The sequence below is a fragment of the Python bivittatus genome, unplaced genomic scaffold, assembly GCF_059951505.1.
Source record: "Python bivittatus isolate LINGU-HERP-01145 unplaced genomic scaffold, Pbiv_v1 ctg000020_np1212, whole genome shotgun sequence".
Classification (NCBI taxonomy): Eukaryota; Metazoa; Chordata; class Lepidosauria; order Squamata; family Pythonidae; genus Python; species Python bivittatus.
The window spans coordinates 45,424,884-45,446,166 of record NW_028277030.1 but is presented as its reverse complement, the minus strand read 5'-3'; the positions used below and the strand labels follow the sequence as shown (position 1 = coordinate 45,446,166).

General features: G+C 39.1%; 1 long non-coding RNA gene across 1 annotated transcript in view; it reads right to left on the bottom strand.

Annotated features, from left to right (window-relative positions):
• Positions 1-13,865: 13,865 nt before the first annotated feature.
• LOC148217049 (uncharacterized) overlaps positions 13,866-21,283 on the bottom strand; it is a 34,047-nt gene continuing 26,629 nt past the window's right edge. Inside the window, exon 3 of the long non-coding RNA XR_015797868.1 lies at positions 13,866-13,903. This is a non-coding gene — a long non-coding RNA (uncharacterized LOC148217049). The remainder of the gene's footprint in view (positions 13,904-21,283) is intronic.

Below are 21,283 nucleotides of genomic sequence, written 5' to 3'. Positions count from 1 at the left end.
TCTATCTCTCTAGTTCTATCTTCAGCAAGACAGGATATCTATTACCATTAATATGAAGGAGACAATTAAGCAGTGATGAGCTTTCAGACTGAATAGCTGAATAGCCGTGGTCTTCTTTTCTGATGTCCTGACCATTTGCTGGCATCTGTGGCTGGCATCTTCAAAGGCAGAGTGAACTCTTTTGTAGGGTACTTCTTGGCAGCTCACAGGTGATTGAACAGGAACTGACTGGGCTGTTGTATTTGAACCTGGCAAGCAGGCCTCTGATTGGTCCATGTCACAGGAGTCCAGGAAAGCTGGTTCCTGATTGGTTCCTTGTCTACTTAGGGTAATCCTAGGGACAGGATGACAAAATCAAAAGTCCAAAGCAAGAGAACTGCTTTTCACCCCAATGATGTCGAACTATACCCCAATTAAAAATAATAGCTATTTTAAAGAGTTTTGTTGCCAGAGGCATTTGTGGACAATGGGTCTTTTCATGCTCATCGTGCATGAATCCTAATTTTCACAGCCTTTTTCATCTTCTCTAGTACACGTTGGAGCTCTGTGAGAGACATTTGTTTGCCTTGCAACAGTCACCACTGCTGACAAGATCAGGATAGCAGACTGAATTGATCAATTAAGAAGAAGGGTGGTGTATCCATATCCTCATGTCAATCTCAATGGCATGAAAATGCAGAGGAATTAAATGCAGAGGGGCAAGGGTAACGAGAAAGAGGGCTATAGACTATTCTAAAGCATTTCTCTTTTCTTCTCTCAAGGTCATGAACTTTTTGAATAACTTTTATCACATCATTAATTTCCCTAATGCTTTGATGTGTTTCATTCCATTAGAAGATCTAACCTCCATACATACAGTACTCTAACTAAACTTATTCTTGGTTCAATCTAACATATATTGCATAAGCTGGAAGTCTTAAGAAAGTGGAAGAGAGAGGGAAGGTACAGCTTCCTTGTAGCTTTGCCTAGAACTGATTATATTAATTATTTCTAATAAATGTATGAAACAAACTATTCGATGTACCTACCTTACGCACAGAGAAATTCTCTTAGAAAAACATTTGAGGAAAAAATATTAAAGTTAGTATGGTCTACATCTAGCTGTGTATAAGATCTCCATCTAGTAGCAGTTTTATGCATGCCTGCATCTTATTTATACTATTATATTTAACCAGCTGAGGAATACAATGTTTGAAGAATATATTTTCTGTATTTCTCAAGGCCTTACTTTATATGCAAGGATGAACATGCATACTGTTAAGGCAGTGGGTGAAGTTAGGAAAGCAAGTTGCACTGAATCAAGTAGGAATAAATAAGAATAAATTTCTCAATTCAGTCTTAGTTGGGGGGGTTGCCCAGTAGTGGAGTAACAGAACAAAGTACAGTATTAGTTTGTGATACTGGATAGGTTGGCCCTGCCATAATAAAAGACTAAAAACTAACATTTGTCTGCTCTCACAAGTGTAGGATCAAGTGTAGGAAGAATTTCAAATGTTAAATGTTCTTCTTTTAAAGGTTAGCCATGGGACATTTGATAAAGGAAAACAGAATTATTCAGTGAATGAACATCTTATGACTGAAAAACTAAAGGAAGCCTGGAACTGTCAACATAATCTGTTTTACACATTCAGAGAGGACATGCATTTTCTAGGGTTTATTGATTGCAAAAATCAATGCATTCTCTGTGTTTCTGACTTTTTTCTTTTGATTTCAAACCAAGGTCTCTGCACCATTGTGGCATAAAAATATATCACTTACCTGTGTTGAAATATATTGTAAATATAAATGAGCTTTCTTGGGCTTTGATTTACCAATACTAAGATGAACCAAGCTTTTTAATCTTAACAGATAAAGAAATTAAGACATCTTGAATATGGAAAAGTTTTTAAAAGAAAGACATTCTTAACGTGCCTATATTTGCTGATTCTGTGATTGATTATTGAATATAGTCGTGCTTTTTAAATATTTGATGAGTCGCAGTTGTCATTCAGTGTGTATGGTGGGCCTAATCTGGTGGGGAAACCATGGAGTGTTGAATGGTGATATTTTTTAGATCGACGTTCTCTTAAGCTGCTGCTCGGTCCATTCCCATTAAAAAGCAAATAGCAGTGAAAGGGAGATGATTTAGATCAGGAAAATTATTGAGGAGGAAACGACTTAAGTACTTTCCCTGTGCTGTTTCCCCTGATCAAATTAAGCAAATAATTTCCCATAGTTACTTTTCTTAAAAATTAAGGGGATTAGTCATGCCTAAGAGGCTCACTCCATGTAGTTTTCTTGGCAACATTTTCAGAAGTGGACTGCAATTTTTTCTTAGGGTTGAGAGTCATCCAGTCAGGCTTTATGCCTAAAGTAGGACTAGATCTCACAGTCTCCTACTTTTTAAGCCCAGTGCACCAAACTGGGTCTCTAATATTCTGTGCTTGCTGTATTCTATATGTTTGGTCTAAAGCACCAGCATATCCGCCATCTTCTGTATGGGTGGAGGAATTGAACCAAACCATTACAAGTACTATAAATGTTCCTCCTGTGAAAGGAATGGCTCCATATTTAATTTCTCAACAGAGTTTCTTCTTCTTTTCGAATCAATAAGCAATAAGTACTGCTAAAGCAATAAGAGCTATATAATAATGAGCACTCAACAATTGGACTTGTATGAATATTTCAATAAAACTAGCTAGTGGCAATCATTATGTATGCTTCCTTTGATAACTAGTTAATATTAATTAGGAACTTCTCTTATCAGCATGTGGCATAATATGTATATTTGTTCCCAGATTTTTCCAAGGTGGAATATTAAGATTTCAGAAAGCCAGTCTGGGCTAAATGCCTGAATGACATGAATTAGTCTCTAAGCTGCTATGTGCATTTAAATGTTCTATACATATCATGAAAATTAATTGTCATATGTAAGCTTTGCACTAAGTGGAAATTAATCATGAATTAATCATCATCTTGTTGACAGCCATATCCTAGGACAGAGTAAATTTTTGCTAAAATAACAATGCTGAAAATGATAAAGAGGTCAAAAACAAGGGCAAACCGCTGCTCCGATTGCTGGTTGGAAGTGGTTAATGGGAATGATTTATAAGGTGGGTCCTGAATACTGTATGGATCATCTGCTTTCAAATGCATCCCTTTGAGGATTCCATGGATGGAGAGGACAGATGGGGAGACGTGAGGAGGTCCTGCAGCTAACAGATAAAAATTGGGTTAAGAGTTTATGTCAAAGTAAAAATATAAGAAGTAAACTTGTTAGGTGAGACCACAAACCTATAGAAAGTAGTTCGTCATCTGATTTCCCACAGGGATTTAAGCAAATACCTCTGGGACTTCTACAAGGTGGACAAGAGAACTATATTATGGGTTTAAGAATGTAATTTAATATAGGAATATAATTTAGCTTTATTGGAATTACTAGGAAATTCCTAACTTACTTCCCTCATAGCAAGATGCTTTATGATGACATATTAAATGAAGATGAATGGAAAAATGTGTAACAGAAAATAGGGACACATGACAATCATGTTGCATCAGATCTTTATTATTTCAATAGTGAAATACAAACCACTGCAATGCTGCCATCACCACCACCAAAAGAAAAGAAAAAAAAAAAAACCAGGGGGTGGTTATATAAAAAAATGATAGTGAAAAAAAACCCCTAATAAAAATCCATATAATATCCATTTTGTATTAATATGAAATTAATTAAAATTTTTAAGCTTGTCATGAAATCTAAACCATATAGGAACATTGCTTCATCTCTCATTTTTAGAATATAAACACCTTTCAAAAATAGAGAACAGACTCATATCCTGAATCCATCCCTTACTACAAGTGTTGTCCAAACTTGGCCACTTTAAGATGAGTGGACTTCAACTCCCAGAATTCTCCAGCCAGCCATGCTGGCTGGGGAATTCTGGGAGTTGAAGTCCACTCATCTTAAAGTGGCCAAGTTTGGACAACACTGCCTTACTATCAGCAGAATAAGTTCCTTTCCATTTATGTAGTGTAAGATTATCCTCTTTGCCAAGCCCCAAACTTGGTAGAGACGCCGCTCTTTGTAAAATGATAAATTCCATATTTTGGGAATTTAATTTAACCTCACATTTATGGCTTTTATTATATTTATTTCTAAAATTATATTAATGCTACGATTTGAAACCATAATTAATGTTCAATGGCATCCTTAATGTGAGAGTGAGGAAGAGGCCTGTGGTATGCTTGAAGCGGCCAAGACAAAGAGATTGCTTTATTTCAGTAATTTCAGTTTATTTGGTTTTTATGTCTTTCAGCCATAGGCCATAATCAAATTCAAAATGCAAGTGTCGCAGTCAGTTTCAGCATAAAACAAATGTTAAAATAAAACATAAGAAACTGCAATAATAAAAGCAGAAAATTCAGTTTACAGACTATATGAGCATAATAAAACCTATTGTAGCATTTACTGTATAGTAAAAGCAGAATTTTAATAACATAAAGAAGTAAATCATCCAGTGATCTACAGTAATCTGTGCAAATTAGACCAGTGAGGACTCCCCAGCCACCAATATAGAAAAGAATTGTTATGGTAACCCATGCCCCAAATTGGGTAACAATTGTTGTTATAAGTAGAGCTAGCTCAAAAAAATCCAATGAATTCAACCCCCAATCAAATTTAATCATCGGGGATCAGATTTGTCAGCAATAGTAGATTGCCATGAATGAAAACATTACACTCTGTGTTCTTAATATAGATTATTGAGTATATTCAGACCAATTCCATAGGAATATTTACAAAACCAGATTGCCTATTGTCAGGATTTCACTGGCTTGTCCCAGTAGAGTGGAGTCCTTGGGGTTCTCTGAGCTTGGTTCTTTTCTTGCAAACGTCTCATTACCCTGCTAGGTAACATTTTCCGTGCTAGAATGGAATGGGGTTTGTTCTCTGTTTATATACTGTGGCATACTCTGCCAGTGTTGGTGGGAGTGTGGTTTTGTTTTGTTTTGTTTTATTTTTTCTCTCTGGTAATTCCAGATTATTAGGGTATTGATTAGGGTATTGTTTACTGCTTGATTGTATGTCTGGTGATAATCTTGGTGTTAATCCCTGCTTGCCTGGGTGATGATTGCTGGTGAGGAGATGTTCGGGTCTTTTGTTTTCCTTTCTATTGTCTCTTTTGAATAGTGTGTAGATGTTGTTTATCTCTGTGTGCCTGTTGATGGCTACACCTTGTCTGATACCAAGCTTCCAAGAATTCCCTCGCATTTACTTGATTGGTGTGGGTTGTCTTCCGATGAACTTGGGTTTCTAATTTCCTGTTCTTTCCTCTGCTGATGAAGATATCCGGGAAGGGTAGCATGTTGTTGTTTTCTTCCTCTCTGGTGAATTTTATTCCTTTGAAGATATTGTTGATGGTTTCATGTGTCTTCTCTAGTTGTTCCTTTTTTATTATAACAAAGGTGTCATGTACATACCAGAGCCATACTTTTCGTTGTATGTGGGGGAGTGCTATACTGTAGCTTCTAGGCGTTGCATTACAATCTCTGCTATGAGTCCTGACAGTGGTGATCCCATGGGTGTGCCTCTGATTTGTTGGTATATTTGTCCATCAAACTGTAAATAGGTGGTGAGGCAGAGGTTGATGAGGTCCATGATTCTGGGTATTTCAATCTGGGTGTATTTGGTTAAGTCAGGTGTGTTGTGTAGTACTGCTGATATGGATTCGTTTGCTAGTTCTGGGTTTATGGACGTAAAGAGTGCTGTGACATCAAATGAGACCATAATTTCATCTTCATCTATGTGTATGTCTTTGATTTTCTGGAGGCACTGTAGTGAGGAGTTGATAGAATGTTCACTGTTCTCTGTGATGTGTCCAAGCTTTTTTGTCAGTTCTTTCGCTATGTCGTATGTTGGAGTCCCTGGTAAAGATACAATTGGTTGGAGAGGTATGTCAGGCTTGTGTATTGTTGGTCGTCCATAGAAGCGTGGGAGGATGGGTCCACTGCTTTTCATCCACCACTGTTCTTCCTTTGTGATCTGGCCTTTCTTAGTTAGGTCATTGAGGGTTCTTTTGATTAGGTTGTCTAGTTTCTGTATTGGGTTGGTGTTAACAGGGATGTAAGTTTCTTTGTCCTCTAATAACTTTTTGGCTTTTTGCAGGTATTGTGATTTGTCCATATTCGCCTCTATTGTACCAGTATGGCCACAAAAATCTATGTGAATCTTGATTTAATTCTCTTTGAATATCCATTGTATAAAATTTAGAGATCATCATCATTATCTTGCAGCCTCATGCTGATCACAAAATCATAATTATTAGATTGGGAGAAAACAGGGGCAAGAATATCTGATCTGCACAGCAGGAAATCATTCAGCTAAACAGCTAATTCAGGGAGTTTCTTTCCAATTCTGTGTGCTAGGAATTAGAGGGCAAAAAGTGCTTGATTTAGCAAGGGAAGGAAGGGTTCCCCCTACAGCTGCTCAGGTTTTGAGAAAACCTACCCCAAATTGTCTTTCAGCCTTTGAGAGCAGAATTTAATAGGACGCAAACAGCTCCAGAAAAAAAGAGAGTCAGTGAAGCCATCTCTCTTTTCTAGTCCTATATTGATAGCATGCTAAGTAAACGTAGTTCTACATTTGGCCGTACTGTTAACAAGATGAGCCAATATGTAATAACAGGTTGCACTGTGCTGAACCAGTTAGAGAAGAAAGAACAGGGGCATCAATTGTGAGTTGGGGGGCTATCTTGACCTTCTTGATGCCCTCCTTCCATGGATGCCTCTGAGAATGAATTACATCTGGGTCATCAAGCTCTCTAATCAGCCCCCAGATCTTGCCTGCTTCCAGGTACTTCCCCTCTCCATTTGTCAGACTGCAACAATCCTGCAGTTTCTTTATTTTCTTTATTAAATTTGTACCCTGCCACAATCTAGACACTCTTGGTGGCTTACAAAGTATACAGTGCAATAACAATGAAAACGCCCATGGTACAATTTAAAACAAATAACATGGTAAACCCCCAATGAAGACAAGAGAGAAATGAACAGGAACAAATATTAAAAAAAAAAAAAATCAAAGAGGTGCAAGGCTTAAATTAATAGAAACCACTCAAAGAGTAGTTTCATTTTCAATAGTTTCCTGAAAGGCAGCAGGAAGGGAAAGAATCTGATCTCAAGGGAGGCCATTCCAGAGCATCAGTGCCACCATGGCAAAGCAACATTTTCTACCATCAGCCCCCTTACCTCCCGGAGGCATGGGACTTCTCCTAAACAGATGCTCCTGCAATATCCAGTGGGTTGGGCCAATTCTGGTTGGACCCAGCAGTCTTGCAAATACCCAATTGCCAAGTCAAGAAGGGCTTTATAGGCAATACCAGCAGCTTCAATTTTATTCAGAAACCAACTGACAATCAGCGCAAGGCCCACAAAATCAATATTATGAGTTCCCATCTCCAGGAGCTGGTAAGTACATAGGCTGCTGCATATTGGACCCTCTTTAAGGGCTACTCCATATAAAACACATTGGAGGAGTCCCATTGGGGCAATGAAGGCATGGGTTACTGTAGCCAGGTCCTCCTGAATCAGGTAAGGTCACAATTGGGGCACCAGCCAAACCTTGGACAAAGGCTTCTCTAGCCATGGCTTTCACTTGCTGCTCCAGCAGGAACTGTAAGTCCAGAAAGATCTCCACATTGTGAAACTGCTTCTTCACAAGTAATGCCTGCCCATCCAGAGATAATACTGATGTTGACGGAGAATCCTGAGGTACAAGCACTTACTCTGTGTTACCTGGGTTCAATTTCAGCTTGTTGTCTCCCATCAAGGCCCTCACAGGTTCCAGGCACTAGGATGGACATCAACAGCATCTCCATTATGGCCTGGGGTGGCGAGGTAAAGTTTGGTATCATTAGCATATTGATAATACTGCACCCCAAACTGTTGGATGACTTCACCCAGTGGTTTCATATAGATATTAAAGAGCAAGGGAAAGAGGATTGACCCCTGTGGCACCACACATATCAGAAGCCATGGGACTGACCTCTCACCTCCCCCCATCTGAAACTGCCCACTATGAGAAGACTTAAAATTCACTTTAGCCACACCATTTCTGTTTTGTCCATGCCCATCTGTGACATGGCCCCTAGGGGTGTATCCAGAATCAAGTATGGCTCTCAGGCTGAAAAAGATAATTCATTGCTTGCTAATTTGCATGGAAATACAGTGTTAAGTATTTAAGTAAAGTATTTATGTAGTCACTTAAGATTGACTACATAGTGTAAACCAAGGTGGAACCAAGTTTCCACTTAAGTAAAGGATGTCCCAGTAGCCTCAGCCAGTCAATAGGGATGGATTCTGGGAGATACAATTGAGTTGCCCATGGAGGCAACATGTAACTGGCCCAATTTAAGTGTTTTCTGGGGGAAAAAAACCCCTAACATTGCAGACACATTTACTGTGTTGTTCAGTACTAAAAATAAAGATAACCAGATGTTCAGTGCTAATAATTTCTGTAGATTTTCAGGAGCAAAACTTACTGTAAAGTTTTTAGGTGCTACTATGCAGATCAGCTCTTGTCACAGGATCTCTGTGTCTTTCATTCTTCTAGTTTTTTCAGTAGGACATCAGTAGCCTGCAAATGACTCAGAGATCCATCAGTGCATCCTGTTATGCCTTCTCCCAGCCCTGTTTTTAATGCTTTTTAAGATAAAATATCCTTTGAGTTGAGCTTGATTTTTTGTGACTTCATGGATATGTTCTTGTTTTTTGGCAACAATATGGTAGATATTTGCCAGTGTCTTCTCTGAAGATGTGCCCCCCCGCCCCGCAAATTTCCATTTTAGTCTACAGCCCTGGGATTTCTTGGGATCTCCTATCCAAACGTCAGGTCTGATCCTGATTAGGTTTTTATGATCAGCTACATGCTACTTATATATTCTGAAAGATGTATATGGTTGCCCAACTTGAACAATTCAATTCAAACCTCTTCTTTTAAAAAAATTAATCAGTATACTACTGTTAGAAGATCATTGGTTCTATCTGTCATGATCATAGGAAATCATAATGTCAGCTAGGGTAGCTGATTAAATCCTTCCAACAATGATCAGTGCAGTTTGCACAGATATACTGTGCACATGCCGCCAAACACTGTCTGCAGTCCTTTTAAAGGCCCAGCACATATTACACAAATCAAACTCTCTCTCACCCTTTGCAGAATGCCTGAAAAGGTCTAGGATAGCAATTTTCTCACTCTTCATTCCCTTACTCCTTGCTTGATCCTGCCTTCTAGGTAGGATTTCCTGTATTCCGCCTGATTCAGTCTGCTTCTCCTCTTGGCTCTTCCAGCTTCTGTTCTTCCCCAGATGATTCACTGGGCGTTTTTTCTGCCTGTGAGCCTGCCAGCCTCTCTCTCCCCCCTTGGCTTATAGCTGCCAATCAAAATCCTAGCTCCTCCCTTCCCCCAGGTTGTCCCTTTGCAGGGAGAATGCTGCAGGGAGGAAGAGCTTATTTTCTCTCTTTTCTGCCTCTGTCATACTCACAAGTCACCTTTCTTTCCATTCTTCCTGATGATGCTTGTTTTAAATGCCCTTTCTTCCTCTTTTTCTTTGCCATTGCTCTGACAAACGGAACTTCTTCCACTCCACCTTTTTCTCCCCACTGTGGCAATCTCGCATCCACAGCTCACCACTTGGATGCTTCTTTGAATTCAATACTTCTTGGGAGAAGGGCCCAACCACTTTTGAACCCCATATCCTTAAATCCCTCATTGGCTCCAGAAGTTTCTTGTCTCTTACTCTGATCTCTACCTGTTTGGTATTCCTCTTCCTGGAGGTTCTCAGAATGATATACAGTCAACCTTCTCTTCAGCTCTCAGAGCAAAGAGATCCAGTTGTTATATTATGTCATGCCCTGTATATGGGGTTCTACATGTCTTCTGCCCTCCATGGAAGGAGAAGGAATTTCTTTATTTTTACCCAGTGCATATCTTGTGTGGTGCTTGCAGATACACTGACCACCAAGAGGCACCTCGAGACCAGTTTCTTCCTTTTGGGGATTCATCAGACTTGGATAGCCAGATGTTATTCCATGAGGGTTTTCTGGAGGTTGCTATCCTCCTTCCCCCGTTCTAGTTACAGACCTTTGCAACCAGATCTTAAGTTAATTGCTTACTTCTGGCAAATTCCTACCAGGCTGAATCAAGCTTTAACTACATTAATTATATACCAACTTCTAACACAACCATCAGGATTATTTAAATTAATGCCAAAGGATAGAGGTCTCTCCAAAAAAAAAAAAAGTATATTAGAGGTGGAGGAAAAATTGCAAGTGTCTGGTACAAACACTCAGTCCTTAAGAAATGACTGGAGGAGGTATGTTAATAAGTATTTTCACTTAAATGGATTGAATAGTTATGGAGGATACTTATATGTACTATAATTGGATATAGTTCAATATTCAAATTACAAACATATACACACAGTAGATTTTTTTGTTATTTTACTTGCAAAACAAACTATACTGTATTAGAGATTTTATATGATATATTTTAGTGTAGTAGGCTATGGGTAGCTTGCTAGAAAGAATCTAACTTCATTTTGTGTCTCCCTGAAGCATTCATGGATTTTCATAAATGAAATACAAAGAGATTTTTCAAATCAATTTTCTCCATATTTTGAAGCTGTATCCTTTCATATATCAGCCCAAGGCATACCATTTTCTACCACTTGCTCTATAGAGTTGGAAGGACGGGGCCATTTAGACTATGAGGCAAACTTCCTGTTCAATGCAAGAGTCCAAATTAAGGTATCTGCTTCATGTAACTTAAATCCATGATTCTGTGTCCTGTTCTTGGAAGCAATAGAGAGCAGGTCTTGACTGTGACATCCTTACAGGTATTTGAATATCTTATCTCCACTATCAATCTTTTCTCAAAGCTGACATTCTCTGTTATTTTCAGTCTCATAAAGCCAAGTTTCTAGTCTGCTGATCATCTTCATTGTTCTCCTCTGAACCTCTTGTTTTACTGAATTCTTCCTAAAATGTCATACCTAGCAATGAATGCAATATTTAAAGTGGAGTCAGTCAGAATCACTTTAAACTATTAATTCTTGCGATTTGGTAATGCTTCTTCTGATAACATTGCATTTGCTTTTTTTTGCAACCACATTATTGCAGTGGCTCATATTCATTTTCCAGTCAACAAAATCTTTTTATCATATCAGATATTTCCTTCTTATGCTAGTGCATTTGATTTCCATTTTCTAAGTGGGGAAAAAACTGTGAATTGTCTCTGTTAAATTCCATTCTGTTATGCCATGTCTAGCTTATCAAGACCCCTTGGAACTTTACATTTGTTTTCTAGGGTGTTAGCTATTTCACTCTATTTCATGTCATCTGCAAATGTGATAATATTGCCTTCACTTCTTTATCCAAGACATTAATAAAAATGTTGAAAAATACAAAACCCAGAATTGAACCTTATGACATCTCACTTGTTAACTCACCTCTGTTTGATGGGGAACCATTGATGAATGCTCAAGTGTGATTTTAAGCCTGCTATGTATTCACTTAATTACCAAGTCATCCTGCCTGCACTTAACTAGCTTGCTAATCAGTATTCCCATAGCCTATTAAGGAAGCTACCTGATTTCAAAAAATGAGATAATATTAGTCTGGCAAGATTAACCTTGATTAATCCATTCTGATAATAATTGAGATCCAGTGTGGCATAGTGGTTGAAGAGTTGGCCTGGCAGTGGGGAGACTCATGTTCTAGTCCATTCTTAGCCACAGAAGCTCCCTGGTTGACTTTGCAGGTTGCCCACCCCTTTTCTAATATTACACCACAGTAACCCAGAATGCTTGTGTTTGTCAATTGAGTCAGATCTTTTTTTATTAACAATAGCTGTTGTACTAATAGCTATCAGTACTCTTTTTAACTGAATAAGGGGACACTAATGATGCATTGTACTCCTACTAATTCAGAAATGGAAAACAGGCTCTAATAATCTGCACGGAAAGGGAATTAATGTTTCTGTTCATACTTCATTAAACACTTGTTAGCATCCAATATCAGCTGGTGATTCTAGGTTCTATATTTATGCAGGCCAGATTTGTCAGACATGGTCGATAGCCGCTGAGACGCTTAAAAAAAAAATCCCCACGCTGTTGAGGTCTGCAGTACATTTCTTCGACACATCTTCACTGTTTCTCTATGAGCAGAAGCAGAAAAAAGACCTTTTTTAAAAAAATCATCACATCATTATCTAGAAAATGTAAAACCCCAGCTGTCCACCAATGTGCAAGGAAGGCAAGAACACAGGCCTAGTCTACTGCACTTTGGCTAGAAATCAGAGTACTCCCTTTCCACTTAGCCAACCCTTTCCTTCCAAAGGAACAATATATCAAAAGCGTTTACTCTTTAAGCAAGCACGTCTATGGAGCAGGCTGATACTAATGCCAGGGAATGGTGAACTTCTCTCGGGCTAATAATGCTCTCAGGACTCCAATGCGTCCAATACTGCATCAAAGACATGCAAACTGAAAATGTAGCACAGGCAACATAGTTAGAAGATTTCCTAACTAGAAATACTGGCAATGGAGAATAGTCTTCCTCATTTGTGTGCAACTTGGTTCCAGTCTTTTATAGAAAGAGATGTATTTCTGGCACCTCTCCCTCTTATTTGAAACTCTTCCCCAAATCCACTTTAATCAACTTATATTTTCCCAAACCAGGAAAGCTTCATTTCATTTCATTTGTTCTGATTTACCTGATTTTCTTCTACTACATCCCCATTTTTCACTGTCAGCTAGTCTTTATGGTTCCTTGTTTTTTCAGTCTCACTCCTGATTGTGAATTGTAAATAGATTCCCTGCTTAGAAGGATCATGTTCTTCTGATGACACAAGAAAAGAAGCAAGGTCCATTTGGTCTTTCACTTTGTTTCCAACAGTGGCCATGAAGTCCCAAAGAAGCTTGGAGGCAAGGTGAGTTAGGTGGTAGCCACTTCATAGCATGTGCTCGGTCCTTTGACCTTGAACTGAATATTTCCTCTGAAGATGGTCGTATTAGCTTCCAAAAGATCAATCCTTCTTGAATTAGATGAAATTTTCCATAAATTTTCTTGGTTTTCAATGTTGTATATATCACTTGGTAGCCTCCAAGACTGCAAAGTAATTTCTAACATCATAATAAAGGAAGGCTGTAGTCCAACCCATGCTTCCTTTTGGAGAATTTAGTGGAACTTGCTACCTTGCACTCCCAAAGCTTCTCACATTGTTGGTTAATTCACACAACTATACGTAGGTTGTATCATGTCACTTAAAACTTCAACAAGCCACTGTGCCATTAGATGCCACCATGTCCAGAGTTATTTTTGTTGGCAGTTAACTATCTCTTTCTATGCATTAGTGGTGGCAGCATTCAATAATGGCATAAGAAAAGAACTTGGAATTCATTTAGTTCAATCCCCAGCCCAGTTCAAGATCTGCAATGCAAGATGAGACTACAGTGTCCCTGACAGATGGCAACCTAGCCACAAGAGCTCACCACCTCCTGAGAGAGTCTGTTCCACTGCTGACCAGCGCTCCAGATGGAATTATTTGGAATTATTATTTCTTGGCATGCTGTAGATATGAATTTGTGCATAATGGCAACAGCCACAGGAAGGGAGCTGTGAAGCATCCAGATGGTTATAAAAATGGTGCTTGAAATATAGCAGCATTGATAACTAAGCGTGTGGCACTTAATATGCTGTGCATTTCAGGAGTCACTGATGCAACAGTGCTTGTTTATGCATAAGGAGCTCATCCAGGGCCCAGGGCATTCGTCTGCTTCAGGGTCATCCCCCTCCTAAGTCTTTTTTTATCAAGCCTCAGCAAAGCAACACTTGTGTTGATTTCCCCCTAGCTTCCAGGAGAGGATTGCTGCAGAGGGAGGGGAGAGAAAGGGGTGATTAAAAAAGAACATGATGAGATGCAGAACCACAGAGGGTGTTTGGCGAAAGCCACTATTGCCCCATTGTCCAACAACAAAAGCTTCCCATATAATTGAAAGGCGTGTTCCATTGTAAGCAGCTGTTTGGTCAAGAAAGAATGAATGTGTGTTTGTGTACTTTCCAGTCAATCTTGACTCCTGGTGACCACCTGGACAAGTCCCTGCAGTTTTCTTGGTCAGATTTTGAAAGTGGTTTGCCATTGCCTGCTTCCTAGGGTTGAGAGAGAGGGACAGGCCCAAGGTCACCCAGCTGGCTTTTGTGCCTAAGGCCGGACTAGAATTCAAGTTCTCCTGGTTTCTAGCCTGGTGCCTTAACCACGACACCAAACTGGCTGGAATGAATTGGCTGGAGAGAATTCCTGGTGCAGTTAACAGATGGTTATAATCATTATACAGGTTGTGCAGAGCAGTTTCACAAGAGCAATGTTGCAAGGAGGGGCGCTTTTAATTGCTCTCCTCCATGTCAGTGTTGCCTGTTAGAAAGGTTTCCTCTCACCTGGGAACAAAGAGAAAGGGAGTAGGAGGAGTCATGCTTCAAATTGGCTGAATGATCAATGATAATTAATTACCAAGCTTCTCAGCTATTATTGTAAGGTTTCAAAGATAACCTTCTCTCTCTCTCTCTCTCTCCTCCCCTTGGGATACCTAATAGGATATTGTGCTTGGCAAGAGATTAGTTAGAGCGGAGGCAAATTTAATTGCCTTAATAAGCCACTTAGTCGTTTGCCTCAGACAATGGAAACGACAAGATCATAATTAAGGCCTCCATCCCTCAGTAACAGAAATGGGCTCAAGGAAAAGCTTGAAAGGAGCAGCTTATTGATGAAATGATGCCTAACAATAACCTGCTATTCATGGCTTAGATTTGCTCTGTTTTTGATTGTTGACACTTGACATGGGAAGAGGGGCTGGGTGGGTGGGTGGGTGTGGGAAACTTGTCTTTCTAGAAGTCAACCTTTCACGGTGCAGAAACAATGCAAAGTGCAGTGCGTGGCAATGATGAATTTATAACAGGATGACATTCTCAAGGTAGTTGGAGTAAGTATGGAACAAAGCCTTGATGCGTACATAGATGAACTACTGACAATAGAGGTGAGAAGAATAAATTAAAAAGTTATATTTAAGAAATTTGAGAGGATAGCTACTGAAGTCGCTCACATGTAAACAGAAGGGATGATTGCACTCAAAGGGTGATGGTTAATTGTTGCTCTGTCAATTTTATTCTATCGGATCCTGTATTTATCTCTGAACCACGAAACCCTTCAACTGATGTTAAATCTAGACTTCATGCATTTGCCAAAGTGGGGAAAGAATGATCTTATAAAGAAGAATGAACATTTTTTATCTTTAAGGGAAAAAATAACTTGCTTTTCTTTCAATTATGCAGCCACAAAGAGATATATTGGATTGCATGAAGTCACCATGGAATGATTCTGCTCTTCCTTTCTGCAATTAGCAGTTAATGAGGGAGATCCAGGCAGCTCTGACCTTGCATGTCTATTTATATAATTAAAGTTGCTGTCTTTCTAACAACATAATTTGCTACAAATATCTCAGGTGGTTGAAAAAGCAACATCTCTTTTTCAAGATGGGATGAGCTTTCGTAAGTGAAATCCAGGGCTTTGGGTCAGCCAGTAGAATAGAAACTTTGGCTGAAAGAACACACCCTTTCTCCTGCAGTCTCTGGTGCAATTTTGTAAAATACTCAGGAATTTGGGGGACTTTTCTAAGCAGTTATGAACTATGTGGAAGATGCAGAGGGGAGTAGAGGAAGAGAAATCTCGTTGCCCATGTGGGTATCTACCTACATGGCCATGGATATCACCCACTGATGGCTGATACTCCTCCATAGTTTAATGCTGTATACCTCCAAAATTTAATCTTAGATATTTGTGGAATTCTGCAAATTAATTATACTTATTTTTCCAGTATTCTCAGCATACCCGAGAGCATATTGCTTATTAAATAACAGTCATGCAAAGAATAGCAATGCAAAATATTGTTTACTTCTTTTCCCTCCAGACAGCGACACAAATATTTATTTAAATACAATTATGGCCCACTTTTCTATAATTTAAATTCAAAGAAGCTAACACTCAGATTAAAATGGGTACCACAAGACACAGATCATCAAGAGTATCCCACAATTAAAACACACACAAAGCTGACATGAAAACAGATGGCACAGGAACATCTGTTGTTTTCAGAAAAGTTCAGGTTTTGTGAACATGCCTAATCACCACCCCAAAGAAATAAATTGGTCTTAAGTGATGATCTGAAAACAAGAAGGCAAAGTTTGCTGTGGTTAGTATAGAATATGATATGATATGATATGATATGATATGATATGATATGATATGATATGATGTGATAATATGGCTGATATGCATGACAGGTAGGAATATGCCACACAGGTCTGGTCCATGGACCATTTCTCAAGGGTCAGAATACATGTCTTCCTTTACTTGCCCCCAGTCTGCTGAGAAGGCAACCTCCACCCACCTTTTGCTGCTACCTGGCAAAGTAGCATCTTCTGATTCAAGCAGGCAATGGTTTGCCTGCTGTTTCATTCTTTCACTGCAGGCAAATGCCTCCACTCCCCTTGGTTCCTGTGGGCTGTGGCAGGAAGGCCTTTTCTCCTCTCATCACTGGTTGCTGCCTTCCATGACCATTTTTTTTTTTTACAAGGTCACCAGTGGAACAGTAAAAAGCTGGGAATCTTATAGCAAGCTCATGGATGAAATGAAGAAAAGGGAAAGCCTTTTTTTAAAAAAAGATGTCATGGATATGAAGGGAGGGCAAAGAATGGAATCAGATGTCAAGTTTCCTCCCTTGAGATTGGAACCATATCTCTGTCTTCAGAGGGAAGCAGAAGAGAAGGCAGAAAGAGTGATTTTCTTTCTCCCAATGTTCAAACGTAATTTCCATTGACATTTATTAAGCAAGCAAATCGAAGTTGAAATGGTTTGTGAAGAGCCAGGTGCACATTAGGAGTAAGTATTTATTCTTATCTAGTGACTTACCTGTTCCAGCACACTAGATGGCTCCTTTGTGTCATTGATGGAGTACTCCAAAATGAGAAGCTGAATACCAGAGAACAAGAAGCTGAACCCTTGTTAGAGGACATGCTTCTGAACATAAGCTGAGTACAGAAATAATACTGAGTAATTAAGAATGTCCCATTTAAAAAAAGTTTGTAACATGGTTGCCTTGGATGCAGAATATGAGCATCAGTGAGTGCGAGGAGACATTCATTGTATTTGAAGTAAAAGTTAGATTTATTAGGAAATACATGAGGCTGGAAAAGCCTCACTTCTACCTAAACTACATCTTGAAGAGAGGGAAGCACAGACAAGCCTTTTGGTCTCATTTCACGAATAGGCCAACTAAGAAACAGACACAGAGGGGGCTGTTTGTGAAGACCCTTCCTCTCATCTGATCAAATAGGCTCATGAGTGCAAAAAGATGATTTACACTGTAACACAATTGAAAGTTCTTGTTCACTTTCTACATAACATCTTAAGTTAAATGCAAGGAGAAGGTTTGGATAATTTTCATCCTTCTTCACCGATTCAGGCACATACTGACCTCCCTTATTTCTTTTCACCCTCCCTCTTACCTCTCATTGATACCAGGATGTAACAACAAGTCATGTTCTCCAAAGATGGATTTCCCTACATCACTGCCCCACCTATGGCCTTCCATAGGCTTCAGGGAGCAAAAGCCCAATCCAGAATTGACATTTAGGATATGGTAGGCCTGCTTAGGCCTCTTCATACCACTTGCCAGGGCTCATACTGTCATATACAGTATGGGAGGAAGCACCCTGCTTTAGGAAATTCTGTGGAAGTGTGATAGATGGAGCCAGGAATTTGTATCTATAATTTGTAGCAAGACTTGAAAGGGTTAGCCTTCGAGGGAAAACATTTGGAGTCTGCTTCAGCAGTAAACTATCTTCACTCGGCACAGTTTTCTAAGTATTACTTGAGGGTGAACAAGTTTTGGCAGCACCGTTTCAAAAGCAGATGCTCTTTTCAAATGTAAGCTTCACTACCATGTCATTATGGGGTATAGCCATGCTGGGCCCAGACTGGGATGACATGAGCCAGGTGACCTTCTTTCCTTTCCTTTCCCAGTATGTGATATCAGAAAAGGTTCCCTACAGGGTCTGTATTATGGCCTAGATATCACCATGTTTGGTTGCATCAAAATCTCAAAGTACTAGGAAACATGATCTCTGGATGGAGGATGAAATGTTAAAGAAACTTGATGTATTTAGTCTGCAGAAGAGATCCACACTTGGTGCTGATGGTTGTTACAAGTGTATCCTATGGGAATACTTGTAAGAAGTGAAAGAGAAGGTCTGAGATACAGTTCTTTCTAGCAGGGTTGAAACTGGATTTACCTGGTTCTTGTATAATTAAATGTGTTGTACTTTAGCAAATTCTAGTGAAGTTAAATACAGATAGTCCTCACTTAGCGATCACAATTGGGACTGGCAACTCAATTGTTAACCGAAGCGGTCACTAAGTGAAACCGCAACTGTGCTTACGATCTTTTCAATCAGTTTATTACAGTCATAAACCAGTACAAATCTTACTTCAGCTCTCCTTTGCTTTACAGACCTGTGAAGGTCATAAATGTGAGGATTGATCATAAAGTTACTTTTTCATTACTGTCATAACCGTGAATGGTTGCTAAACAAGGCAGTCACTAAACGAGGGCTACCTGAATACGCTAGATTAAATTTGTATCTGAATGAATAAATGAGTAGGGGACATTGTGCTTCACAATACCACTTGACAGTTCTGTTTAGTAATTTAGGAAACAACACAAATTTCCTAACGATGTGAAGTACAACAGAGTCCGTGAATGTATTGCAAATGGAGATGGCTGCCACTGAGGAATTCTTTGTAAACAGCAGAGCCAGAGAGCCTGTTACTCTGTTGGGAATAAAGCAAAGTACTATTCTAATTATTTTAATCTATAGAACGAGCTGTTAGATAACTACAGTGATGTGGAGTCTCATCCTTTCATGCACATTATTTTGTGGTGAACCATAACAATAGTGGTAGGACAGGTGTCCCCAGGAGCTTCAGGCTTGTGAGCACATTTAGAATTGTAAGAAGAGGTTGTGGATTCTCTTGCAAATTAACTGCCATAGTGGTTTGTCCTTTCACAAAATTGCTCCCTTGGGGGACGTGGCAAGTTTCAAAGCATTCATTTAGCAGAATGCTATTCCTCCCCATCCTATACCACACTCCGTATTGTTTAATTTGGCCCTTTCTCCCCTTAGGGAGGTAAGTACACTTCTGAATAAATGCACTGGCCTGCAGCCAGCCATTTTTTTTCTTTTATAAAAACACAACACCTTAGAAAGGTCAGATTCCCATTTTTTAAAAACATTGAAAATATTTTAAAAATACAGCATAAAAGGTCAAGGAGACTAATGGTCACAGAAAGAATATTTATACATAATATGATATATTGCCCTGGCAGCCAAGTTGGGGATCCATATAATAGTACATATGTTACCTGACACAATGCAGAAGTTACCCATGCAGCTGTTATTTCCCAAATTTTGGGTAGAAAGATGGCCAAAAGCTTCTTACCATCACTGTGCTAATTTTCATACTTAACAAAAACAGAATCAAATAATTATAGACACTATAAAAAGTTAGTCTAATGCTGATCCCCCCCCCCTTTGGAAAATAGGGCATACATTGAGGCAGTGCTAAAATCATGAGAAAAATTAACTACAAGAAATCCAACATTTTGTTAACAATTAAACAAAATATCAGAACACATCCTGCTGGCCGTTGGTTTTATAGAATTTGTTATGGGAAGAATGTATTCATCCTTTTCCTTGAAACAGGATACATGATCCTCCAGAATTAGCTTCAGAGTAAGACAGGCGAGGCTTGGAATGTTGGATCCATCTTTTGTCCCAGGATAGAGAGGAAGATAAAGTTGCTGGCATATACATTATTTTTCCTAATTCTGTTAATTAATCACACATACTGTTAACTAGTTAACTAGTCTGCTAAGCAATCCTGTGCTTGTCACCTGGAGAGCAAAGGCTGTGGAAAGCTAATTTAGATTATTTGGAAAGATGTAAGTACGGACGTTAGATGATTAAGGTATATCGGATTGAACCTGGTGCATTTGGGTCAACTCTGTTATGATTTAAATCCAGGAGACATGCCAAATTTTAAATAATGCCATGTGTTGAACAGTGTATCTTCTAAAGATCTTTACCTCCTGCATATTGAAACTGGCAAGGTCAAGTTTGGGGAAAGCAACTTGGTGATTGGCCAGATGGCCATCTTTGTTTTCCCATGGTGTGATTCTAATCTTATAATAGTTCCAGCATCAGAGAAAGTCGTAGGCATGTGATGTTTCTTCATGAAGATATGTGGTTTCCCTAAACCCAGACTGGAAGGAAACTTAGGCAAGTTGATTACAAGCTTCCCTGAATGAAAATCCTACTGGTCATTTGTAAACATCCAAACTGCTTCTGGACTACAAATACTTCTGTGAAGCATTTTGAAAGATAGCCTACAAAGTGGGATACCTATTTTCTGACTCCAGCTGGAACAATTGGCTTTGCTCCCTTGCGCACCAGTGGAGAATTGTGCTCCAAAATAATAGGGAAACTAGACCTTTGGCTCAGATTAGGGTCCCTTTGGAGAGCTCAGTACAATATTTTGATCACACACATCCAAAGACATGAATATCCAAGATGGGTTGGAGGCATTTGGCTTTAGCTGATATCAAACTGACTGTGGAAGTGAGGTACTTGTAGCCTCAGATCTCATTTGGTTTCAACTGAAAGCCTTACCAAATTTTTTGAGAATTGTGGGAATAGATAATCTTTTCTATTTCACAGGGAAACATAATGTTAATTTATTGTTTTACTATATTAAGATATATGGGTTGATCTCGTTTATAACTTGGATGATGGCACGTTGTCCATCTTGTATGAATTTCCCAAAAAGAAACACTGCAGGTATTAGGTTTCACAGTGGGCATAGCTGTGAATTGTGGATCTCAAGACATTTAACTTCTTATTTAAGACTTGGCTTTCTTGGTGGAAGACACAACTAGGTAAGATCTGTCTCTGTTGCAGACAAGAATGAAGCCATATACATCCACTATAGTACATGTCCACTATAGTACATTCATTTCTAAGGCCTGTATATAGGTTCCTGCCCCAGGGTTTACATCCTCACACCTTTTGAAGTAAACAGATATTTTTCTGTTCTCTTCATGGCCATGGGAGGCCATGTTGACCTTACACTTCTCTCTAA